Source organism: Columba livia, chromosome 6 (genome assembly GCF_036013475.1).
Source record: "Columba livia isolate bColLiv1 breed racing homer chromosome 6, bColLiv1.pat.W.v2, whole genome shotgun sequence".
Lineage (NCBI taxonomy): Eukaryota > Metazoa > Chordata > Aves > Columbiformes > Columbidae > Columba > Columba livia.
This window is the reverse complement of record NC_088607.1, coordinates 36,666,474-36,692,451: the sequence shown is the minus strand read 5'-3', so window position 1 is coordinate 36,692,451 and position 25,978 is coordinate 36,666,474. Positions and strand designations below refer to the sequence as shown.

At 45.2% G+C, this 25,978-nt stretch overlaps 1 protein-coding gene across 7 annotated transcripts in view; it reads right to left on the bottom strand.

The window, feature by feature from the left end:
• Positions 1-25,978, bottom strand: part of SGMS1 (sphingomyelin synthase 1) — a 114,470-nt gene that overhangs the window by 43,322 nt on the left and 45,170 nt on the right. For all 7 annotated transcript variants that reach the window (XM_005505193.3, XM_005505194.3, XM_065068151.1 and 4 more), the window contains one exon: positions 22,543-22,664. The gene's annotated coding sequence lies outside the window, so the exon portion shown is untranslated. The remainder of the gene's footprint in view (positions 1-22,542; positions 22,665-25,978) is intronic.

Genomic DNA, 25,978 nt, shown 5'->3' with positions numbered 1-25,978 from the left:
GTGGAACCTTTGGTTCATTTATGGTTTTTCCCTCTGGCAGCGATCTCCTCTAGTTTAACTTACTCCTATAGGAAGTACAAGCAGCAGTTCTGTGTTGGCATTAAAAATGACAGCCTGGTCCTTCCACCAGGACTACTAAAACTCTGCTTCCTAGCATAGATATCCCCCCGAAAATTCAGCATTTACCAAGAACTTAATTCACTACATTTCTTTTACGTAAATTCAGTCACAGCACCCAAATTCGCTCTGACTACAGTGCTGAGCACTAACCTGAACAGGGACCCAAAAAACATCACCCTGCTCCCACTGAAGCCAAGTCTCAGCAGCCCCGAGCACAAAAGGCAGAAGCTCAGACCTGTATTATCCAACACATTATGAGTTCTGCTCAAGTCCAGCATCCATCCCCATTGGATGAGGGGTGATGCGCATCAGCTTCTAAACCTCTTTGGGAGTTACGTGCTCTGTAAGGATGAACGTGAATTGATTTGCAAGTAGAAGATTTCATTTCAACTCACCTCCTATTGATATGGTTAGCTTTAGTGACCAAGGATATGTCCACAACCTATATATACACCTTACTAGAGAAACTACAAGGAGTACTCTCAATACTATATTTATGCTGGAGCGTACGCAAAGCAGTAATTGCTAAATGAAGCCACGGCCAAATCCCTTTGCATTCATCAAATCTATTTCAGTTGGCATTTACCATGTTCACACTTGCATTCTTGACACCAGTCTAGAATGGAAAGGCTACATCCACCTTCAGAAAACCCGCACAGGAGACCATCACGCCATTGTGAACTCACTGTCGATCCCGAAAATCCCCATACGATCGAAGCACAGACAACAGCCCTGCTCTCAGCTATTCCTGGCGGATCATCCCAAGCCAGAAATAACTCAAGTCGACCCTGCGTGAGCTGGGTGGGGTAGATGTGTGGACACTCTGGACACCCCCATCCTTCCCGTAACCTCAGAAACCTGAGTCAAGGAAACTGCCCATTGCTTTTTAAAGATCTTAATTACTCTGGAAAGATGTAACTTGGGTATTATTGTGCTCCGTGCTACAGTTTCCTAGAGCAAGAAGAGATGAGATTTTTCCCCATCCACATCAAAGAGGACTAACCCAGTCGAGTATTTCCGCAGACCTGCCGCTCTTGTGTTTTGTAAAATATCACTGTTGGAGGCTTTAGCCCTGCAATTGCAGTTCTGAGTTTAAACTAATAGGGAGTAGAAAAGGGTAAATACTTGAGCTTCCTAAGGAGGTGCACTTGCTTTTTTACCCTGCTCATTGACACAGTGGTGAGATTTGCCCGGTGATCGGCGTTTCTGCACAAACACAGCGCCCAGAACCCGGCGTGTTCCGAAAACCTCAGGCCTTGAAGTGTTACTTTCTGTCTCTTCTACAGCTCACAAGCAGCAAATGCAGCTTCAGGCCCCAGAAAACCTGTACTTGAACAAAAAGGAAATAGCCTTATCTTGCAAACTATCCTACAAGCACAACATAGACTATACAATCTACACCTTTATACAATTTTCACCCAAATTCACTATGTCAGATTTAGATTGAGCACAATAAAAATGGAAAGCCTTGGGAAGTTTTTGAGGAGCCAGAGCTCTGAATTGCTTAGAAAGCCAAAGATAGTTGAAATTCAGTTTTACTGTAATGAAATCACTTCCATAATGCAATAACAATATTTGGGAGAGAGAGAAGAAGGAAGCTCTCAGCATCACCTATGCAACCTGCTGCCATTTTTAAGTTTGCTGTGCAATCCCTGAGATGTGCACGCAAGCAGATGATGAGAAAGTCTCGCTGGATTATTGAAGAGCGGAGCCTAAAGGCTTCCATCAACTTCTTTCACAGGTCCTTCCTACGATACTGCCCCAGCATTTAACACCTCCAGTCTTCAATATAACCCAATAATTAAAGTTCACAGGTTTGTGGGGGTGTTTGTTGCTGGATTAGTTAAACAGAAAAAGGCCATTTACCTTCACAGGCTTCTCATCCTTCCCAGGTGATAATTTTCTATCACGGTTCAGGGCCCTCTTCTCGCTGAGAACAGCACACTTGATCTTGCACACATTGGATTTTGCTTTGGCTCAGATGGAGAGACATACAAAGCAAACAATCCTACAACGTCACAGGGCGTATTTTTATATATATATATATATATATATATATATATATACACACATGAGAGAAGAAGAAAGAAAAATAGCACTTCTGTAGATATTCAATTACATTATGAAAGATATAAATAGGGGAGAATACAAGACAGAAATAGTCTTTATTTTTCTAAAGCTACATGCACAACGTTCAATGTTGACTCAGACACTGAAGCCAGGTTCAATAACCCAAGATAAATACTGCATCCATCCAGTAATAGGGAGTTTCTCACATATTCCTGGCTTTTGCCAGGAGACGTACCGTTTCTGCTCGGCAAAGACCATCATCCTGGCAGCTCACGCACGTTGCCACTTGGATGAACTTCGACAGGCTGGAGCAAAGGGCAGACAGGAACCTCATGGTGTTCAAATAAAGCAAAGGCCAAGTCTTTCACCTGGAGAAGAATGACCCCAAGAACCAGTGCAGGCTGGAGGCTGATGGACTGGAAAGTAGTTTTGCAAAGAAGGACCTCTGGTTGTGGGTGACAACAAGCTGCCATGGGCCAGCAAGGCACCCTCACAGCAAAAAAGGCCACCAGCATTACAGAATCCCAGAATGTCAGGATCGGAAGGGACCTGGAAAGCTCATCCAGTGCAATCCCCCCATGGAGCAGGAACACCCAGATGAGGTTACACAGGAAGGTGTCCAGGCGGGTTGGAATGTCTGCACAGAAGGAGACTCCACAACCTCCCTGGGCAGCCTGGGCCAGGCTCTGCCACCCTCACCAGGAACAAGTTTCTTCTCAAATTTCAGTGGAACCTCTTGTATTCTGGTTTGAACCCATTACCTCTTGTCCTGTCACTGGTTGTCACCGAGAAGAGCCTGGCTCCATCCTCCTGACACTCCCCCTTTCCATATTGATCCCCATGAATGAGTCACCCCTCAGTCTCCTCTTGTCCAGCTCCAGAGCCCCAGCTCCCTCAGCCTTTCCTCACACGGGAGATGCTCCACTCCCTTCAGCATCTTGGTGGCTGCGCTGGACTCTCTCCAGCAGTTCCCTGTCCTGCTGGAACTGAGGGGCCACAACTGGACACAATATTCCAGGTGTGGTCTCACCAGGGCAGAGTAGAGGGGCAGGAGAACCTCTCTCAACCTCCTGGGCTGCATTAGGAGTGTCTGACAGCAGGACAAGGGAGGTGACCCTTCCCCTCTGGCTCAGCACTGGCAACACCACACCTGAAATGCTGGGTCCAGTTCTGGGCTCCTCAGTGCAGAAGAGACATGGACATACTGGAGAGAGCCTGGCAAAGGGCCACTGAGATGACCAAGGGACTGGAGCAAAGGCTGAGGGAGCTGGGATTACTCAACTGGGAGAAGGCTCAGCAGGAATTTTAACCAATACTTGAAGGGAGGGTACAAAGAGGAAGGAGAAAGTGTCTTCTTAGTGGTGCCCAGTGACAGGACAAGGTGGCATAAACTGAAGCACATTGGACCATAAGAAAAACTTGTTTACTCTGAGGGTGACTGGGTGCTGCACCAGGTTGCCCAGAGAGGCTCTGGAGTCTCCAACCTTGGAGATATTAAAACCCCAGCTGGACGTGGTCCTGTGAAAACAGCTCTGGGTGGCCTTGCTTGATGAGGGCGGGTTAGACAAGATGATCTTCAGAGATCACCAGCCTCAACCAGCCTGTAACTCTGATCATTTTGCCAGTTCGCTTGCATACCCAAGACATCATTTCTGACAAACACAAGTGTTCAGTCCTGTCTCTGGTACCACCCATGGCAGAAACTCACAATGTCACCGCGTTGACAGATCACATGCCAGCTCAGCAGCAAACACCTCACTCAGTTTCCAGTACGTGCCTGCTCACCTTTGCTACAGTTTGGCTCAAACGTGGCTTTCTCAATGTGACACAGGGGTCAGAGACCAGGAACATTAACAGACCAGTCAGGTGTTTCATCAGATCCCTTAAATCTCTCTTACGGTCTCTCTCTCCCTCAAGTTCTGCCTTTTTGTGATGTTTTTAACATCACCTTTTTGATGAATACCTTAAAGACACCCCTCAGCTCCAGAAATGCTCTGTGTCACCTCCAAAAACCAGAAGATGATTCTCCTCTTTTACAACAAAGCAAGAAGAGTCAGACGTGGACAACCTCCAAGTTTACCAGCTAAAACCATCACTGACTTGGCAGATATCTGCTCCTTGCTGGTGTAAGAGAACAGAAGTCCCAAAGATTTTGATTATTTTAAGGCCAAGAGATGAATTAAAAGTTGTAATTTCTTTAAATCTCCAGCATTCCCTGGCACACAGAGGCCAGTTGGCGTCATCGGTAACAAAATGATGTACAAAGCTGATCCCATGCACTAAGATTTCACCCCAACAAGAAGTTCAGGAACAGGGAAGTCTCCCTGCAGAATTCAGGGGTCTGTACAAAAGCTCAAGATAAAACATGTTTCTATCCAACCATTACTGCGCTTGTCTTGCCTGATTCTCAGTTTAGCACACCTCCTCCTCCTCCTGCTCCTTCTCTCTTTGCAAACGGAGCGAGCACGCCGAGGAGAACACAGCTGAGCTCTACCGTGACTGCTGCCACATTTGGGGCCAGAGCACTTGCAGTCTCTCCATCCGGGAGAACAACACAACCAAACCAAACCAACAACAAAAAAAAGCCCAAACCGCCCAATTTTTAAATGGAATTGCCGCACGTGTTTGTTCACGGAGGTTTAAAGGCCACGCACAACTCTGGCCTCTTGCCACGGGGATTTTTCAACATTAGTCTTGGGTCATCAAGTCCAGTCCTGAGACCCACAGATTGACCCGGGTTACAAGGGCCTTTCTGAGGTCGGCCAGTCCGGTCCCAGCTCCAAGCTGGGCTGGCTCTAGGCTACGCTTTCTGGTAGGTTTATTAAGCAATACCATGTTTCACACTGGAGGAAGAGACTATGACATTTGTAGCTGCCAAGCTAAATGTTTGTATAACGGAATAGATGCACAAAGAGACAGCCCTGAAATGATATAAATTCCCCGCACTCATCTCCTGGTCTTAACGAGGAGGCAGCTTCTCAGCTCATCTACAGTTCTGTCTTTAGAAATCCTGCAGCTCTGAAGAGGAAAATTAGACCAGCCTCCCAAAACATCAAAGCAACTCATCCTAGTGAGGTTAAGGAGTTGGTTTCTTTACACTTGCAGCACTCGAGCACACAAAAACCCCCCATTTATATGGTACTTTTCTCTTGGGTGATATAAGCTACTGTTCCATACTGAATTAAAACTGATAAAGCAGAACTAAGTAAACACAGAAATAACTACTGAATCCTCTCTGGACTGGGAAGGGAAAAGAGACGCTGCTAATTACAGCCTAACTCATCTCCTCACTGCCATAAAAGTGTTAGCAACTCTTTCTTTATAATGCACATCAGCACTGGCGGTTTGTTAAATCAGGGACTTTGGTTCTCATAAAAGGAAAGAGTGGCAGCAACCCCAAAATCCATCTCCCTGGTGAAAGAGTGAAGACAGGTTGTCCTCTATAATCAAACCGCTCTTGGTTACTCCCAGTCAATTAATGCACCGCTTAACCTCCCCATTAGCAGCCACCACCATCCGAGAGAAGCCTCAGAGAGGGACAGATATTTCTGTGTGACGCTGCCACAAGCTGCTCGCATGAACACAAACGTGTCTTCTTGCCTGAAGGCTGCTAACGCTGAACCTCTCCATTTGCGTTTCATCTTGTGGATACTCTTAGCACCCCATTTGGGTAAAGAGTAGCGCGGATTATTTCTAAGGAGTACCATGCAGCAGGTTTCAGGGCTCTTTATTGATTAAAGCAGACACCTGGGTCCAGCCAGAAAGGTTTGGTACGTGGTAACCCCGCAGCAATAGAGCAGCTTCTCCACAAGAGTCACATTGGAGCTGTAAGATGCCGGCAGAGCTCTGCAAAAACAACTGCAATACTACTGGGATGTCTAGCACATGACTGGTTTGTTAGATCCACCCATGAAAGCAGCCAGTGCTATTGCTGCTGGCAGAATAATGAACCTTTTGCTGAAGTTCTTGGGGAGAGAAAAGAAAATATATATGTATATATGCACACAGAGAGAGAGAGAGGTATGTATGGAAACAGCACAGCAGCCAGGACGGCACCAGGACACCTGATCCTATATGATCCCAAGGCTCCAGCTGAGGCAGCTACAACCTGTGCCCCGACGTGTATTTTCTGAGTGGTCCCAAATCAGCAAAGCATCAACTCGTGCCCAGGGAACAACCTTCTACCAACACCGAGCACATGAATAACGCACACCTTGAAACCAACACCACCTTTTCGTTACAGCCTCACCCAGCAGGAACCACGCTGGGGTTCGCAATCGCTCATCTAGTGGCGTTACTTACTTAAATACACCGCACAACAGGACAGTGTGGCTAAAACAGACACAGCAGCTCTTTTTCCTGGGTAAGAAAGGCCACAGGACTTTCTGTGACCAGTGACGTTATAAACTCAAGAAGATTTTGGCATAAGAGGCGCACGTTATTTATTAATTGCTTGCAATATTGCAAAGTCACTGCACTGTGTAGTTGCTCATGCTGTTAAGAGCACGACTACTTGTTAATAGAGTGGAAGACTGTATTTGCTCCGCCACCTAAGTAAAGGAAAATCCAAGTTTCCACGGCCATTGTGCATCTCTAAAATGAAACAGTAAAATAAGAGCAAAAGCTTTAAAAAAATCTGCTGTGCTCCCCATTGCCACATTGAAGAGCTGTGCTCAATCCATTTGTGTCCAGCACTCTAAACCAGACCACGGCTTGAAAGAGCTGTCAGGGTTCAATTAAAGCTGACTAGAGAAAATTCACTGGCAAAAAACCAAGAGTTTATTAGGGGTTGCCATTCTAATTTGAACCTCTGGACATTTTTAGGGCCAATAAAAAGGGACTAAAACCCAAGAGACCAAATAATCCACATAGTGATTGTCTCTGCTTGGGCTATTTCAAGAGACATTCTGAGTCACAGATATTTAAAAATAAATACATAGATAGAGAGAGAGATGAGAGAGAGAGAGAGAGAGAGAGATGAGAGAGAGAGAGAGAGATTATATATATATATATATATATATATATAGAGAGAGAGAGAGAGAGAGAGAGAGAGAGAGAGAGAGATGATAGAGAGAGAGAGAGACGATAGAGGTAATTGCTGTTTGACTTCTTGTACCTGCAGTTTGCAAATCACATCACAACATCAAGGAACTAAGCCTCCCCAAAAGGAAAGATATGGATTCTCATGGGAAATAACAGTTTCCAATACATGTATTAATACTTCACCAGTATTATAATCCCAATGGGGAGCAGAAACCCCCATTTCTTTGCCTTCCCGTGTCAAAGACTCTGGCACTCCAGGAATACAGGAGCACCCCACATCAGTACACTCTATATAAGCTTTTCTGAGTAAATATCTCCAGGCTCTGTTGGTCCCTGCAGAGCTGTTTCATCCATCCAAACCCTCCACCAAAAGTGTTGCAAAAGCTTCTCCTCAAGCCTTCATTGCATCTTCATGCATCCAAACCAGACACGCTACTGTGATTCAACAATCATTTGTCTGCCCAGGCCCACCCCTTCCACTTCTACCAGCACAACAGACCATAAAAATCTCCCCAGAGGCTCACGCCTTACCCCGTGCAGAGCAGATCGGGCAACATCCACAGCAGCAGCGTCAGGACCGACTCTTTGTGCAGGTGGTTTTACCTGCAGATGCTCAGCGTGGCGGTTCGTGAGGTCATATGGGATCAGAACTAGTCCAAGACCTCCAGGTAGAATGCCAGCTGCAGACATACTGGACAGTAGATTTGTCCTCCTTTATTTTCCTTCCCATGAAGGCAGTAATTCCTTAGGCGCAACCCAGACAGCCCAGGGCTGTGTTTTGGGTAGTTAGGAGGCCAATAGAAGCAAAAAAACAAACCAAAACGAACAGAAGTGGCCAGTCCCGGGGGCAAGCATTTGCCTGTGAGGACTCACTGCATTTGCAAGCAGCACCATGGTGTTGCTAAAAGGCTTTCCCCAGTAATTCTGACCTTTATTCCTTGGCCAACCGTGTCCGAAACAAGCAGGGAGAAGTCTTGGCTCTCACAACTCTGTACTGCAGCCCAATCTTCCCCCAAACCACCATCAGTCCAAGTAACACATCCTTAATTTAGCATCTCCCTTCCCCTCTACAAGCTCACCGCAGACGGATGGAGCCCCATAGGCTGAATGATGCACCTTTCTATACTTTCTGAAACACAATTTGAGTCAGATATGCTGCCTGTTATACCAGCTGCTACTTGTTTTGTTCTACCTGCTACACGAACAGGCATTTCATCGCAAAATCAAAATGAAATGCCGCTATTGCGAGTCTGCAGGGTGCGGATGAAGCCAAAGCGACGGCCTGGGCGAGATGTTACCTTTCCCCTTGACCTACAGCTCAGAATCAGGACTGTGCTCTGGGTCCAAACATCTTGACCGGCAGCTTTCTGCCTTTCAAATCAGAAATGAGTTTAGTGCTGGTCTAAGACCTCGTCTTCCCTCTGCGTCAGAGCTGTACATTGGTTACCAAGGACACAGTTCACTTTGTTTTGAGGGTTCCCCCCTTGTTTTATTTCTCTTTAAACCATAAACCTGCACACCCATAGCTCCAAAAATAAAAAGGCGACAGCAAAGAAAGACCTTCACAACGCAGCAAAATTTAAGTACGGCATCAAGACAAAAGCACTTTCTCACGTAGTCATTCAAAATCTGAACAGCACTAACGAAGCACAATAACATTGTTAAACAAGCCTAGGTCATTATGACACAACTCCAGTTAAAAGTTACCTACATGACCAGTTACGACTATTTCTTAGGGGAATAAAGTGCCACCTGCCCCTAACATTTCGGATTCAGCTCCTCACTTCAATTCAAGCTTCCTGAATTAACTGAATTTGCCACATCTCACAATCCTCCACAGCTCCAGCTTATTCTAACTCATTGCAATGTGGTTTCCTCATGTGTGTACCTTGGTCCTGGACAACAGATCTAATACTTTTTAGCAGTGCCATAGTACTATTTTGCACAAAATAATATAGACGAATTAGCTTATCATGAACCTTTCACGACAGACTAAGAGTTTAGCGTGTGAAAGCAATCGCAGGCTGTATACACATTATTGTAGTGTTCCTAACATAGGAAACTCATGTAATTTAAGCAGCTATCAACAGAAAAAGTGTGAATCTGACTAAAATTGCCAAGACTGTGTCCAAAAATGAGAAACCCGTCCCTCCCTCCACTCCCGTATCCTGAACGCTCTGCGAGCATCTTCCCTTTGCATTTAAAACACGAACAGCTTTCCCTCCCAAACCTGCTCTTGCAGCTTCGTTCAGATTCCAAAACTCTCCTTGCCCTTCCCCTGGACTATTTCCAAATGAAGATATAAAGAAAAAGGAGAAAAGAAGAGGTGTCTGCAGCTTATTGATGAGTCAAAACGTTGCTCCTGGCATGTCAGGTCCGTTCTTTGCATGAGCAGCAGGTCACAGACGCGCAAACACATTCTCACAATAGTTCTCTGACATGCTAGGTACTAGGTACTCACGTACTAGGCGTTCTTGAAGGCACTTACAAAAAGGGTCCAGAGGAGTTTGGAAATGGCTCACAAGAGGAGCTTCAAGGTCTCATGTACGATTGCAAAGACGATACCCACTGTTTAAATGAGGTGAGGAGCTACTGGCGTTTTCAGGCTGACCAATCATCCTCAGAACTTAATTAATTTAATCCACTGAGTGAAAGCTACTGCAACCAGTAACTAAAAGGCCAAGCACTTCTTCTGCCCAAGCAACTTATGCCTAAGTCATCACGAGCTATGCAGAAACCGCCGGGGAAAAAAGTCAAGCATGACTTAATAAACTCTTGCCGATTCCTGCAATTACAGAAGAGGGATTTCTTTTTCCCCAAACCGCTTTCAGTCGCCACAAGCGGCCTATTGTTGGGATTTCAGCATGCAGCGCTCCTGACGCAAACACCCAGCTCACGTTAGCTCGCCAGGCTGCACGTAACCACGAACCCAACAGAAAGCAATTCAATCCCGCTCCAATAACAACAACTGCTTTGTATGAGTTACCTGTTTGGAGCAGAGGGACGTGCTCTGCTTTGGCACAGCTCTGGAGACGTGCGTAGCAGAGAAGTCTTGCAATGCTTCCAAATTCCCGGGTGCCTGCATGGATGCTGTACATCGGATGATGAGCCAGCATTGCGCAGACGAACCGCCCCGAATCCAGGAAGCCAAAAGTTGCTCAAAACTACATCTCTACACCTCACCGCGCAGGAACACCACGGTCACATCCTCTCTCGTTCAAAAACTGACTCAAAAAACTCCGTCAGACCCAGCAAAATGAGTCATGTCGGCCCCTCAGCTCTGAAAACTCCGTCCTTCAGCTACGGGACTGAAATGTCGTAAACTCAGTGGCTGTGGCAATCGCAAATGCAAAAATCCTGCAGAACTCCACCGCAGCACATGGGAAATACATGCGAGAAAAATCAGCCTTTTCCCCTGCCCTCCAAGAATAAACCGCGTCTCCAAAAGCTGTTCCCTCCCCAAAAAGCAAACTGGCAGGGCAAAGCTTAGCCAGATTTATAACGCTTAAGTAGGATGTGTACTAGGTGTTCTTGAAGGCACTTACAAAAAGGGTCCAGAGGAGTTTGGAAATGGCTCACAAGAAGAGCTTCAAGGTCTCATGTACGATTGCAAAGACGATACCCACTGTTTAAATGAGGTGAGGAGCTACTGGAGTTTTCAGGCTGACCAAATCATACCCCTGCCGTTTGAATACAATAAAGTTACAGTGGATATGTAGGCATAGAAGAGAAAATGGGCCTATATTAGAAAAACATAATCATAATTCTAATGAGTATCAGCATAGCTGAATGCAAAGCCAAGAGGTTTTCTTGGGAGACATGGCAGATATTTCTAATTAAGATGCAGCCATTAACTACATACAGCAATCAGAGGTTAAAACCAACTGATACGGGTAAGGGGGAAGAAAGGAAGAAAAGAAGAAAATATAAGCTAACGAGTTTCGAGCACCAAAGCCTGAACTGCAAATTTAGCTTTGGTGAGAACTTTACCTCTGAGCCCAAGAAATGCTTGCGGGGTATCTACATGCGGCTTGCAAAAACTCCTTAGATGATGTTCTTCAATATTCTGAACGGCAAGCAAAGAATAGAAACCCCACCCAATGTTTCCTGCATGTTGAGAAGTCAGGGTGGGGAGCTTCTGGTTTGCTGGGGTGCTGGTTTTCTTCTCAGTGGGGGTTGTTTGCTTGTGGGTTTTTTCAGTCCTTTTTTTACTATGTGCAAACAGTTTTAGGGACTGAAACCGCTGCAACTTCACCTATTTCTGAGCGAAGCAAATCTAATCCCACAGTCAGGTTATTCTATCTGGTAGCAAAGCAAAGGAGCTAAAAATGAAGGGATGGCAGTTACCATGGGATACCAAGATGCGTCACTTCTCTTGGTGCCATGTGACATCTCAGCCGCCAGTGAAGAACTCAGCAGATGGGATAGAAAAATAATGTAAAAAGGTCTCTAGATTATAGCAAAGTTCAGGCTTTTAAATCAAATTTGCTAACTGTTTATGGCTATGGAAATACAGGAAAACATTTATCTATAAATCAAACTGTCTATCAATCTATTGCCACTGTGCAGTACACTCCCAACAGTCCTCATCGGCACTTTTGTGGTTCCTGACAGTAAACGCAGTCTGTGTGCGTTCAGAAACGCCGCCCTTGTTATCTGCCGTCACAACCACCGCTCGCCTTTCAGAGGCAGCAAAGCAGGTCAGTAATTTCCACCTTGCTCGTAAATACAGAAGCAGCCGCTTCCCAGCAACAGACACAAGTGGCCAGAGCTGGAGAGAGAGCAGGAGAGGGATAAATCACTCTTCATTTACTCCCAGACAGGTTACCAAGCCCATGCCTCGCGACACTGAACCAAGGCTCTTTTAATTTGGAAGGTATCGCTGCCCTGTGCTGACCCCACTACACACTTACCTCTCCTTGGGTTTTCAGCCCATTCAGTCCAGTATAAATTTTTAAACATCTACTGCTCCAAGTTTTTCTCCTCTACACAAAATCCTAAGAATGGTTTTGGTGGTTTACTTTTCCCCCTCCTTTTGCAGCTGCCAGTTTCCTCCTAGCATGTCAAACCGATTCAAAGGACGCTGTTCCACCTCCATCCTCCCAACGCCCACACGCTGCCGAGTGCCAAAACCTCCAGGGAAAATCGGGTCCTTGCACACGCCAAGCAAGCAAACCACCTCTCTGTAGGAAAAAGCAACGTGTGGTGCAAGAAACCCCGTGTAAGCCCCGTGGTGAATTCCGTGGGGCAAGCCCCGAGTTTCAGCTCTACTCAAACATCACATCGTGCTAAAAACGGAGCTTGCAGGGCAATATTGATGCAGATCTATCCCCACCGCATCACACTCACTTGCTGCTCCAACCTACCCGCCTATCAGCTCCAGATTGCAAGTATTTGGGAAAGTAACACAGCAAATCATCTAAGACGACTGACTACTGCTATAATCCGCTCTAAAACACAAACTTTTCATCACCCGAATCATTTGCGGCTATGTGCCTGTTTCCCATTAGCTACCAAAAATATCAAATAATACAGAAGCCAAGAAATCCCATGTTTAATCTGCTACCCCAACTCGTAGCCCCTGCGTTAGCACGTGTCTATATGACACGGCATTTGAAAACAGCTAAGCATTACTTATTGTCTCCTTAGAAAATGAAGTTTCACATTTCTGCAGCATGTTTTACACAGAAGGTGTTAATTTATTTAAAACATTGTTTTAATGAGCCAGGAGACACTGTCTTTAGTAGCTAGGGCTGGGTTTTATCCAGCTCCTTTGAGCCTCTAACCTCTGCGGAAAATCCTGCAGCAGGGAATACCGTAACTACGGGGAATCATGAATGAAGACATTTCATATATTTCTTTTTAAACAGCAGCTTGTTATTTCACTACCCCTTCACTAATAACATTCATTCATTTCCTGCTTTGACTTTACAGCTATTTTCAGTGTATGGATCTCCAAATTCAGGGAAAAAAAAGCCTCCCAAGAGCAGAATAAACCCCAAAGTGCTTCTCTTTTATTAGTAACCAACTGCCGCTTTGCAGCTTCATTGACCTTGTACCACGTACCAGATTCCTTACCTCACCTACGCACACTTTTGTCATCTTTTCATGTGGAAAGAGAGTATTCAACACTTTCTGCATCACTAATAATCACAGTACGCCAAGGGACAGAGGTGCATCCGAAACCACTGCCCAGTGCACAGGTTTTTTTCACCCCAGTTTTCAGCACCTCAAACTCCTCTCAACACAGGGTGAAAAGACAGATTTGCTTTGAAGTGTCTGTTTTAACTCCATTCCTCATTACCACAGAGAAGCAGATCCTGGCCAAACAGAAAGGCTTCCAGTTAAAACTAAAGAATTAGTGCAGAAACATTGCATATATATATATATTTATATATATATTAGGTGGGCATTTTACTGCTAAACAACAGGATTACAAATGCACATAGAAAGAATTTCAGATTTAGCATGACTTTCACAGGGATGATGCATCTTGCACAAGAAACAGTGGGGTGCAGACAAAAATTTGCTGTTTGCTCAAATAAACCATTTTCTAAGTCTTTAGACTTACCCCTTGGAAGGCAGCGGGGTAAAAATAAAGCTCTTCGTCGGGACAGCCTGTTGGGTGCTCCTACTGCACAGTTGGCTGGAATGGACAGGAAGGATGGATTCATTTTGCTTGTGACGGTAAGCGGGTTTTCACTTCCAAGTGAGCACCCAGCACCGCACAGTGTGAAGCAGGATAATCAACAGGTCCAGGAATAGACTTTCTTCGGTACCTCACCTGGAATTTCAGGTTTCAAAAGAGCTTGTAAAATGGTAAAATTCCAATTACAGAATTACAGAATTACAGAATGTGAGGGTTTGGAAGGGACCTGGAAAGCTCATGCAGTGCAGTCCCCCCATGGAGCAGGAACACCCAGATGAGGTTACACAGGAAGGTGTCCAGGCGGGTTGGAATGTCTGCACAGAAGGAGACTCCACAACCCCCCTGGGCAGCCTGGGCCAGGCTCTGACACCCTCACTGAGAAGAAGTTTCTTCTCAAATTTAAGTGGAAACTCCTGTGTTCCAGTTTGCACCCATTACCCCTTGTCCTATCACTGGTTGTCACTGAGAAGAGCCTGGCTCCTTCCTCCTGACACTCACCCTTTCCATATTGATCCCCAGGAATGAGTCACCCCTCAGTGTCCTCTTGTCCAGCTCCAGAGCCCCAGCTCCCTCAGCCTTTCCTCACACGGGAGATGCTCCACTCCCTTCAGCATCTTGGTGGCTGCGCTGGACTCTCTCCAGCAGTTCCCTGTCCTGCTGGAACTGAGGGGCCACAACTGGACACAATATTCCAGGTGTGGTCTCCCCAGGGCAGAGCAGAGGGGCAGGAGAACCTCTCTGACCTACTGACCACCCCCTTCTAACCCACCCCAGGTACCATTGGCCTTCCTGGCCACAAGGGCCCAGTGCTGGCTCATGGTCATCCTGCTGTCCCCAGGACCCCCAGGTCCCTTTCCCCTACGCTGCTCTCTAATAGGTCATTCCCCAACTTATACTGGAACCTGGGGTTGTGTACTCCTTAGGAGGTATTGAATCTTCTCAATACCTGAATAACCTCATCCAACTGTTAACCAGGCAGGTCACCATCCTGAGCAGTCTAGCTGTTCCACTGATACCCAACACGTGTCTTTAAAGCGCAAGTGTTTGTGCTGCCTATTTCTGAACAGGAACACTTCGGTTGCAAGCACCATACTGCTCCAACACCTGCTTCTCATCCAGCTCAAATCAAGCCAAATGTGGGTGAAGGACAGGAAACGAGCATTAGGACAGCTTGCCGAGGTGGGTATTAAATGATGTGCAGCGGTTCTCCAAAGAGACAGCCAGCCAGGCGCGGACAGCAGGGTGTTACCACGTTGTCACACACCCTCTACGTCCCTTTGAAACTCCTCCTTACCCTGAACTCCTACTGTGAGCTCTTTCCATGCCAAGTTCAGCTCAACTCACATCTTCATCTCGGCCTCCGGGCCTCCCCGCTGCTGTCACGGAGACTCAAGACACTGACTGAAAATCCAGTGGAACTTATACTGGGCTTGTTGTTTCCCCTTAAACCTGACACACGCAATGCATAATGAAGGTTACAGGAGCAAAAGGTGGATGGCTCCGGTCCCCAGCCAGCAGTGGAACCTCACACCATGCTCGGGGGGGGGGCATTTCTCATAAAACACCGGGTTTAGGACAAGTGTACACCACGCCAAAACATGCAGCACTCAAACCACACCAATCTCTGACTGCTCAGTTCACAGTGCTGTAGGCAGCACAAGATAATCAACACCCGAGCTCTTGAATTATTATAACGAGCTGCAACAGCAACTCCCAAATGATCTGCATTTAGTTTCCCTGGAAGTTTATGACGACAACCCCAGAAAGAATCAATTTAAGATCTCAAGTTTTGCTTTGGATCTGGACGAGTAGTCAGCAATACTCAATGCTCATTTCCTAATAAAGGCACTTCTTAACAGAGAAGAAATACTAATACAAATAATGACTGCGTGCTGTTGCCCCCCTGCCTTTTGGCGAGGCAATTCTGTGTGCAAACAGCGGTGCATCTGAGTTGTGAAGCCGCGTACACAACGTATTTCCCCCTACACACAGAAATTAGCTCACTGTCACACTGGCTGCATCAGCTGTGTAAATATGAGCTAAAGTACTGCCTTACATACATTCTGTAAAATGAAATCCTACAGAACATAGCCAAATAAAGAGTCATAAAATGTTTAAGCTCTTTATCCGTGCGGTATACTCCTTTATTTCATAATTTTAACGTAGGATTCACCGTAGATAACGTTATTAAAATTTGACAAGAGAGCTGCCTATTCATTGTAAAACCTTCCTCAACAGAACGCTACGGGAAAACCTTGTGCACAAAATCAGCGCATTTTCATGCACCACTTGCAATTTTGTGATTATAATACTTGTGATTAGGTGCCTTAGGGTACTGCAAGCAATCTACCTGCGCGACTATTGTTTTAAAACTAGAGCAAGTCAATGAACGTAAAGAATCCGGCATCGGCTCAATGGTGTTACCACCTTGCTAAGAAAGCGGAAACCTCACTGGTTTAAGGGATTGAAGGACAGAACTGTCCTGCTCGGACAGATGTCAGTCCTTAGGGGTTGGCTTTGGGCGAGCTGACATCCTCGCAAAATACAAACACAACCTTGTGCTGAACATTATTGGAGTATGAGAAAAATCACTGAGAGACGTAGCAGCTACAACTTAAGTACTTATCTCCTTTGCAAACAGCTTTTGAACTGACAGGTACAGCTATGAAAAGACGTCTTTGTAACTGCTGACAGGTTAAGTTTATTTGAGCTTCAGCACAAGCATTTGAAGATGAAAGGGCACAAGGAGGATGCTGAAAGACAACTAACAGCTTGAGGAATACACACCAGTTTAAGCAATTTCTGCGATGTGGGGTAATATTTATGATCACAGCATTCACATTCATCCATTTAGCACCAAGTTTGCCAGATCAGCCGTCGAGACTTTGAACAGGATCAGCAAAAACTGCAGAACATCTCAAAACCGGAGTCAGTGCATTTGCATTCTTGGTATTCAGCTGCCTTCCCAGGGAAACTCACAAAAGACTGTAAGACAGGGAGGGGAAAACAAACCAGCAAGAGGAAGAGCAAGTCGAGCGCTGCAATGGTTTCGGGAGAGACAGAAGCTGTCCGTGTCGACTGCGATGCCCAGACCTGTTAGTCCAGCTCTGCCTCATCCACGGTGCTTCATTTCACATCTGCTGCTGCTTCTTTTAAACGCTTTTCATGCAACTTTATTCTTTTTAGAGCAGGCAGAGTTTGATGAACCGGTACTATGTCAGGGCGGTGATGCTGTCAGATGTAGACCATCCCAACCTTTGGCAGGGGGCAGACACAAGTATGACATCTATATATACATATAAGAGCTGTACTGGGCTGAGAAGGGCATCAGTCTAATTTGAATTTGTGACAGCATTCATGAAACATTCAAAGCAACCTTGTAAGCACAGTTAACATATCCTAACAATAAAACCCAGCCTTTCTGCAAATCATCTTCCTTACCTTTCCTGCCGCTTGCCCTTCAAGATGTGCTGTATAGCTCAGGGAGCTCCCAAGGCTATATTTACACAGGCTTTCCAAGAAACTATTAGTAAAGTTTGGGGAATTTAGCGATGCGTCAGTGTCTGCAATGAAGCTCTACAACACAGCGAAGAGCAGGGAGGAACCTAAAGGTAGGAACATGCTCTAAAGAAGATGGCAGTTACGTGTGCCTAGACGTAGCCTGGATGCGCACATGATTTGAGCAGTTGGGACTTTGGTGACAGAGCAAACATCCTCTGTTGGGACCATAAAATCCCTCAGCATTTAATACCACCATCCTTTGCTACGTATTTATCACCACGGAGCAAAACACTTCAGATATAACATTACTAAGTAGTACATGGAAATCTGTCAAAATAGTTGCTGACAGCCTTTCGACTACTCATTAGAAATAGGAAGAGCAGAGGAAGGGGGAGCACAGGCCAGGGTTAAAAACCAAAACCAAACCACACAACACTTTGTTTTAATGCATCTTGGAAACAAATGCATGAGAATAGAGAAGAACATCTAATGAATGAACTGATTCTTGTGCAAGTATCCCAATAATAATATCATCTGTGGAATAATACAACTGCAAAACCACAAAGTAATTTTAAACAGCTACGTCCGTCATTAAAATAATGAACAAACTAGTCAATAGCTATCCAGTAAGAAAGAGCTATTTAATAGGGTCTAATCTGACATGGGAACATAGCACGTTGGATCCATCTAACGACTGAAATTGGGGGAAAATGACCCATTAACAATGCAGCTGCCCAAAAGGCACAGAAACCAGAAGCATCACCAGTCTTATGTCTCCTGGGTTGCAGAGTAAGAGGACGCCCAGCTCCATTAAATGCTTCAGCACCATTTGAATACGGGTTTGCTGAATGCAAATAAACCAGCTATAAACCAGAGAGCAAAACAAGATTAGAGGTGAGCAAGCTGGCGTTCCCCTCCCGAATCCAAACAAACACGACATTTTGAACTACTTCCAGCATGACTTCAGCACAAAATGACATTTGCACTTCAACGTAATGCTGCTGTCTTAACTGCACACCAAGGGCTCCGGGCTGGTCGTGCACAGTGTAACATCGGAAGCAAACAGAGCTGCAAGAGAGCCCTGCTCTACTTCAAAGCACCAAGTGCCTTCCAGATAAAGACTAAATGTATTTACCCTCACTCTTCAAGCAGGCGAACCCAAAGAAAGCGCACAGTTGCTATCAAAAGTTTCGGTATTTGCTAGGCGCCCCGTTCCATCCCCAGACGTCTCGGGTAGGTGATACGACATCGGAAACGAGTCAGGATGGCATCAGCCATCAAAGCCCCAACTGAGAGCTCACGTACACAAGAGCCAAGTGGGAAAATTAAAGCCAAAGCAAAAACGAGCAAAAGCAAAGAGGATGCAAAGCAAGAGAGCCCATTTGAACATGTGAAAATTGGTGAACATATCCCCACTGGAAATCCGATTACTTGGACCCATGTGATATGAATCGACTGCAAAGTCAGTCAGAGCCAGCCCCAGGACAAAGGAACAGTCCTTTGCTAATTCAGCTGACAAACAAACCTGGAGAAGGAAGATCCCGTCTTTGGATTAAGGATAAATCAGCAGCAGGTATGGCCTGTTTTCATTAACTGCAGCCATTTCCCGCTAGCGTATCTTTTGCCTTTTCCAAGAAACAGGGGAGCAGTTCCCTGTCAGAGGGAAAATGAATTAGGAGATGAGTGAAACTATCGACAGCAACCTGCCTTACGTTACCCACTTAGCAAGAACCAGCCAAGCTATTTAATTAGCAGCAATGACTAGAAGTCTACCAGAGCTGAATCTGATCAAACTGAGCACAGGGAACATACAATATCTGCACCAAAATTCAATTAAATCTTCAGTTTTGGCTAAGCGCCCAAGACATTACGCCATCACTTGTCTCCTGGGACTCCTCTCTTGGTACACGATTGCTCCGTCAACGCAGGAGGAAGCAGCAGCAGCAGCACATCAAACTGCAGACTGGAGTTGGGTGGTACCAGGGGACTGCACGGATTCACCTTCCTCCTCCTCGCTCTTCAAACACACCCTGCGGATCTGGCATTTGTGCCAAGAGCACCCATGCGGACCCTGTAAAATCCACTCGCCATCCCCACTTCTACAGGAGGGATTTCATGCAATGCAGCTCGTGTACATCTGGGAAAAGTTGGGGGGAAGACAACAGGGAGGTCAAACAGGAGAGGAGAAGGCGGCCCAGGCTTTCCCGGAGAGCAGCAGGTGGGCTGGGTGGTGCTGCACAAGGTGTTGCCTGTTGTGTGCAGAATAAAGGCCGAGCTTACATAGCAAATCCCAGGCTTTAACCTGCCTGACCTCATCAGTCATCAGCAACTTCAAGCTCGGGCACCCCTGGCAGCAAAGGTATTACTTACTAAGTCAGTGTCACAATGAACTCCTGTCCTACAGAGGATACAGCAAAAGCTTTACATTCACATTCAGTTACGTACATATTAATAAATTTCCTCAAAGGTGCTTTGACGTGTACAAGACAACAGCCAGAAACCAATCACCGCTTCTAATCAAGATCATCTCCTGTGCATTTGACATTTCACAGGGTGGTGGGGTTTTGTTGGGAGTCTTTTGGGTTTTCTGTTTAAGCATCTGCTCCAGCCAACTGTTGCGTATTTAATTGGAAAATCTGACAGCTGAAAATCCCGGGGCCTGTTAAACTACCAAGTAGTCTGCACCGGCATCTCATTTTAACTATTGCAAACCCCTGCTGTATTCATACACATTTTATTTCTGAACTTAGGCAAAAATATTTTCAACAGATACCACATACACTGAGACTCTTGTTCCCACAAAGTTAAATTTGGTAGGTAACCATCTTAAACAAAAATCATTAAGAGACACAGAAACTGAGTTCAAGCATAAACCGCTGCTTTACGCTGCAGTGTCTGCTTTAAATAGTCACTGTTACACTGTCATTACAGAGCAATCAGGGCGCTTGCTCTTGCAGCCCAGGGAAATGTCGTGGTCAGAACCATTAATTGCTATAGAAAAGTAACATCAGGTTTCTCCTTCAAAGCTGCTGAAGTTTAAATTTAAAAGAGAATTCAGTAAGGAGCAATTTCAAGCACACACAGTGCCGAGCTGGAGGATAACTCTATTTATATAACAAAAGGCTTCCTGGAATATTTTAAGACTCGAGTTCTGCCAAGCTAACAATTGAAGAAAGGGATGTTTTGCCTTTGTTTAAAAAAATAAGACTTGTATTGAGGCGAAAAAAATTAAGAAGTCATTGAGGAGATAGTAGTATCACTACTAATCCACTGTATTAAATCCCTAGATTTCAGCAACGAGTGCTTCAGAACCCCATCGGTTTGGAATGTACGTTGTCATATACAGAGACAAATAAGCATAAAATAGAGGTCTCAGACACCAAAGCATCTGCAAGTAGTATATTCACATAAATAACAAGATAGGGCACGTGCCCGATGGCGTTTGGTTTGCATCTTTTTCACTCAGCAGGATTGCACCTCCCGCACTGTACCTGTTGATGTTCAACCCCTACTAACTTGCATTAAACTTTAAGTAACAGATTACTACATTATTTATCACATCCGTGTACTGGACCCAAGGGAAACAGAAGTTGAATCAATACAGTGACATGAGTGTCTGGTTTAAGTGTCATCCGCTCTTAATATTTATATAGTTGAAGGAGAGGGGAGAAAGTAGGGATTTTTCATGGCCGATTAAAACATACCCAGATATCACGGTTTGTCCAAAACAACTATCACATAGATACCAGCCTTCAGAAAGTGCTGACTGCCAAATGAAAACCTGCTCATAACAATTCACCTGACGCACGACACACATATAAAATCAGTTCCCTTGATTTCAGCAGCGTTTATGTTTAGTCACGGTATTTTTCCTCATTATTTCTGATTACTGATGGTATTTCTTACAGTATCTGTGGAAGCACTACTAACCAGCTTAATCGTACAATACCTTAGATTCAGGGGCATGCAGCATTGCAACAGAGGGGCTAAAACCAACTCTCCCAAACCCAAATTTGCTCTGGGCACCTGCAGGAAGAACTACAAGTGCATTAGGAGGAATCACAACTGAAAGCTGCTCCGTCCCTCCTCACAGCCCCTCAGAATCAACCAGTTTAGTTGCACTAATATTTAAGAACACTGACAAAAAGGCGGCAACTTTCCCAACTAAGAGCTGAAAGCACCAAAGACGTGGTTCATTCAATGTGCTCATCACTCGGGTTACACACAAACGAATTCCAGTTTCAAAAACACATCCTCCCTCAAAATCTCTACACCCAATAGCTCCACTTTTATTTTCTGATTCTTATGACACCTCCTTCTCTAGCTCTTAAATCAGTGGTGAAATCAAAACCAACAAATCCACAAACGTCTTCAAAGATGCCTCTCAGCTAATCCTCACACAGCTTCACAGGATTAATAGAAGATCAAAACATAACCACAAGCAGCAAGAAGGGGTGTACACCACGTTTAGTTTGCCTTTGCAGGTCATTCATCCATGTCAAAGCCAGAACTGGGAACAGACACCAGGTAATCCAGCCACCAGTTTGGTAGTCTACCCAGTGTATCATTCCAGTTTCAGCAGCCAGAAGGGCAACGATTTCCTCCTATATAGTGATTTTGGAGCATTTATGCAAAACCTGTATCTTCTGAAGTTTTGCTCTTAGTTATCTTTTCCTGGAAGCAGGAAAAATGAACCAATCTAGGCGATCTTTCAGTTGCCTTTTCCTAAGATTATGCTGTTTAGTACTGGAGTTTGACTGTGTTAATTTGGTTTGGTTTTTTTGGGGGGTGTTTTTCAGTTTTCTCTTGAATGAGGAGAATGCCAGGCTAGCACAAGCAACAGCTAAGCGAACAGAAAAATAGAAAGAATCATCGTATTCTCTACTAAGCCGTGTATTTAATGAAAGCGTCGCTTAAGAAACCAACTAGTACAGGTGCCAAAAGGAACAGTGCCACACAGCTCTGGGATATACACTGGCACACATGCAAAAAGTGACTAACCCAAAGCAAAACAGATATCTGCCCGTGCAAGTCCAAACTGAGAACCTACCCAAATCCAGGTCACGTTTAATATAAATTTACAGTAAACACAGGATTGGAGAAAACCCCACACCACTCCAAAATACACGTGTTTGAAAATGGAAAATTGATTTGCTTACCTCAAGTTGCTTTTCTACCCAGAGCACTCGATTCATCAGGTTAGAAGCTCACGATGAATACAGGAGTCCAAGCTCAGAAGACCTGCTGCTGGCTGCTTCCCACCTACTCATAAGAGGCACCACTAAAGAAAGAAAAGAAAATTACACATTAAGAAGCAGAGCTAACAGCAAGCATTCTGTTAAAATATTAGGAGTTATTACAATGTGAAGATGACCTCAAGACCCATCAATAGCTGGGATACACAGTAAAGACCATGTTACCACAGACAGCTGCATTTTACAAACAGTATTTCCCAAATGATGCAGAAAGAGAGTAGATCCCTGTGTCCAAATAAGATTTATAAGCAGCTTTCATTGGATCTGAAGGAGGTCTGAAGTGCTTCTTCATCCCCTTCATGGAGGGCAGGCTTGGTTGACAAATAAGCCGATCCAGGAAGGCTCGAAGCCTTCAAGACAACCAACATCATTTACGAGAGAGAGGAAGCGAAAACAAAGGTAAAAAGCAAAATGCACGTTACCAAAATCCAGGTAACAGGCTTCTCTCCAGCCCTGTTATCTGCCTTTTACAGAGCAAAGCATTAGAGTCCACAGCAGACAAACCACTCCAGCAAATACAGTCTTTGTCCAACCCCCCCAGCTTTCAAGGGAGACAAAACCAGGGGGGAGATTTGGAAAAGAACCAGCCCCCCTTTAGCACAGGACTCTACAGGGCTATTTCAGTTTAACTTTAGGCTAAGAGGAAAACAGGTGGTTTCTGTGCTCTATTCACATTAGTTAGAAAGCTGCAAGTTATACACTTCCATTCAAACACTTGATTTGGGGGGTGCAAAAAACAAAGTCTGCTTGCTAGAGCAGAACTAAATCCAAATTGGGATGGAGCCGGGGTGCTGCCCATGGCAGAGCTGCTCGTACAAGCCTCGCTGTCCTGCCCTGGCTGCTGTAGGACTGTAGTACTAAAAGCTCACGTTTGCAAAATATAAGAGGAGTTATCCATCCCATGAACGCCCACCAGCACGTCTTCAGCAAGGAGGAAGGCCCTGTTTCCAGGAGTAACTGCATTCTTATCTCGGAACAACAGCCGCCCTCCCAAACGCATCATGCTGGCGCTGCTCGCCAGCGCTCACTCATCTGTCAAGTCTTAGACAGCCCAAAAAACCGCCCATCCGCTGAAGGGAGCATCAGCCTGAACCCCGAGAACGCCAGCCCCAGGGAAAGCTCCCTACTGCACAAGTTCACTCTTACCCCCTATCCGAGAGATGATGGAGCATACACTCGAACTGGCGCTCAAACGTTAACACATTTTCCACGAGCAAGTCACGAATTGGCACGTGCTGCTGAGTGCCATGAGCTCTTCTGACGTGCTCAGTACCGGTTGTAGCCTCTTTCTCTCCAGTATAAAGCCATAAAGACACATTTTCTGCCACATACAGAACTCAAGTTGCGCCAGGGGAAGTTTAGACTGGATATTAGGAAAGAATTCTTCCCCAAAGGGCTGTCGAGCATTGGAACAGGCTGCCCAGGGCAGTGCTGGAGTCACCATCCCTGGAGGGGTTTAAAAGGCATTTAGACGAGGTTCTCAGGGACATGGTTTAGTGCCAGAGTTGGGTTGTGGTTGGACTTGATGATCCTGAGGGTCTCATCCAACCAAAACGATTCTATGATTCTACTTCTGAGCCACTTTGAAGAAAGTAGAAGCAATTCACGCTGACGGTTACCTTGGTTTACCACCACCACCACACTGACAGCAGAACCGTATGGCACGGTTTGATTAGAGCTCATTCCTATCTTTCTTGTGGAACACACACCACTTCATTTCACTGTATTTTTCTTTTTAGACACTTTTCAGAATAAAAGGTCTATCTTACCTAAATCAATTAGCTTGCAGGCCAAACTTCTCCACCCTCTCTGCTCCTTCTCCTGTTTGCACAGAGGTGGCTCCTGCTCTGCTGGGCTACAAGGGCCAGTTTCCCTAAACTGTGTTTAAACACTTGATGGAAGTAGTTCAGTTTCTGGAGTTGCTAAGCAATAGCAAGCCGCAACAGCATGAGAGAAGCCCACTTCTATTTCAACACATAACATGACCAAAAGTGGTTTTGTGATACCACTTGCTCTAACACTCGCGGCATTCCTTTAATGCAGAAGCACCAGCTGAGAATTCATTATGATGGTTTTGATGCTATGAAGATTAAGGTCTGAAGTTACTCAGCAGTCTTACTCTCCATGTCACAAGATGGCTTAGAACTACCTGTCATCCTCAATAGCACCCAAACACCCTCTAGAGCAATTAACCAGCACAGCCTCAAACTTAGGACAGGCTTAGAGTTGACGCTGCCTCTCTGACTAATGCATTTCAATAGATTACAGCTTGCGGGAACCTGCAGGATTTCCAGAAAGAGCAAATAACTTCCTTTATTAATATTCAAATGCTTTTCAGGTGAATGCTATCACCCTTGTTATCCACACCGTGATAAGTGAACCAACCCTTCACATGATTTAGGAGAGCAGGCATCCACACGTAAGTACTGAGAGTCACTTTTCATGACTTTATGGAAGTAAAACTGTCTCTTTGTGCTGTGTATCAGCTAAGCCTGCAAAGCACCGACATGTTCCTTCCACTTAACACATATCTACGCAAACAGCACCACAGCAAAAGGAGCTGTTGTCGGACTTTATTATCCAACACAAACAGCGAGGATCAGGTATGTCTGCAAAGGCTGGATTAACCGGCTACCGACTGCTCCTCGGAAAAGGCACCTCCAGGATTAGAGCAGCGTTTTCATTTTACAGCCTAGCACGGGAAGGCAAGCGTGTTTCCACATTTGCTTCTCATTTGCCAGCCACACTAAAGTATCCCTTAAAATACACTGGAGTGATTCAGCCTATATAGATCACTTGTACCAATTCATCAACTCAGTACACCTCTGGATTTAATAAATCAAATTGACTGATTTAAAGACAATGTAAGGGATTTTGAGAGAAAGCTTAGCTGATGTTTAAGATGTCCTTTTAATGTTCCTCACAGTTAATTCTTTGACCACAGGAAGCCAGTGAAATCTGCGATGCAGTTCTTACACAGAAACATCTCCAAAGGCATGGCTACTCACTGAGCTATTTTGCAAATCACTCCTAATCTACACTTGTTTGCCTCTACATTACCTGAATACTACTTCCCCCTAAACCCAGCTTTTGCCATTATACGTTAGAGCAACTTCCATTTTACATTTTGTCTTTAATTGTAAAAAAAAGCAGAATATTTTGCACTCGCATTTCCATTTTAGGAAGATTTAGAGAGAACACAGCACATTTTTAATCAGTGCTTGGTGAAGCGCTGAGGGAGGCAGCCCAGAAACATCAGCTTTCTTCTATAGGAAGACAGTAGCAAAACAGCTGCAAACTCACTCCTAATATCCCAAAGCCCTGAGAAAACTTGTTAGCA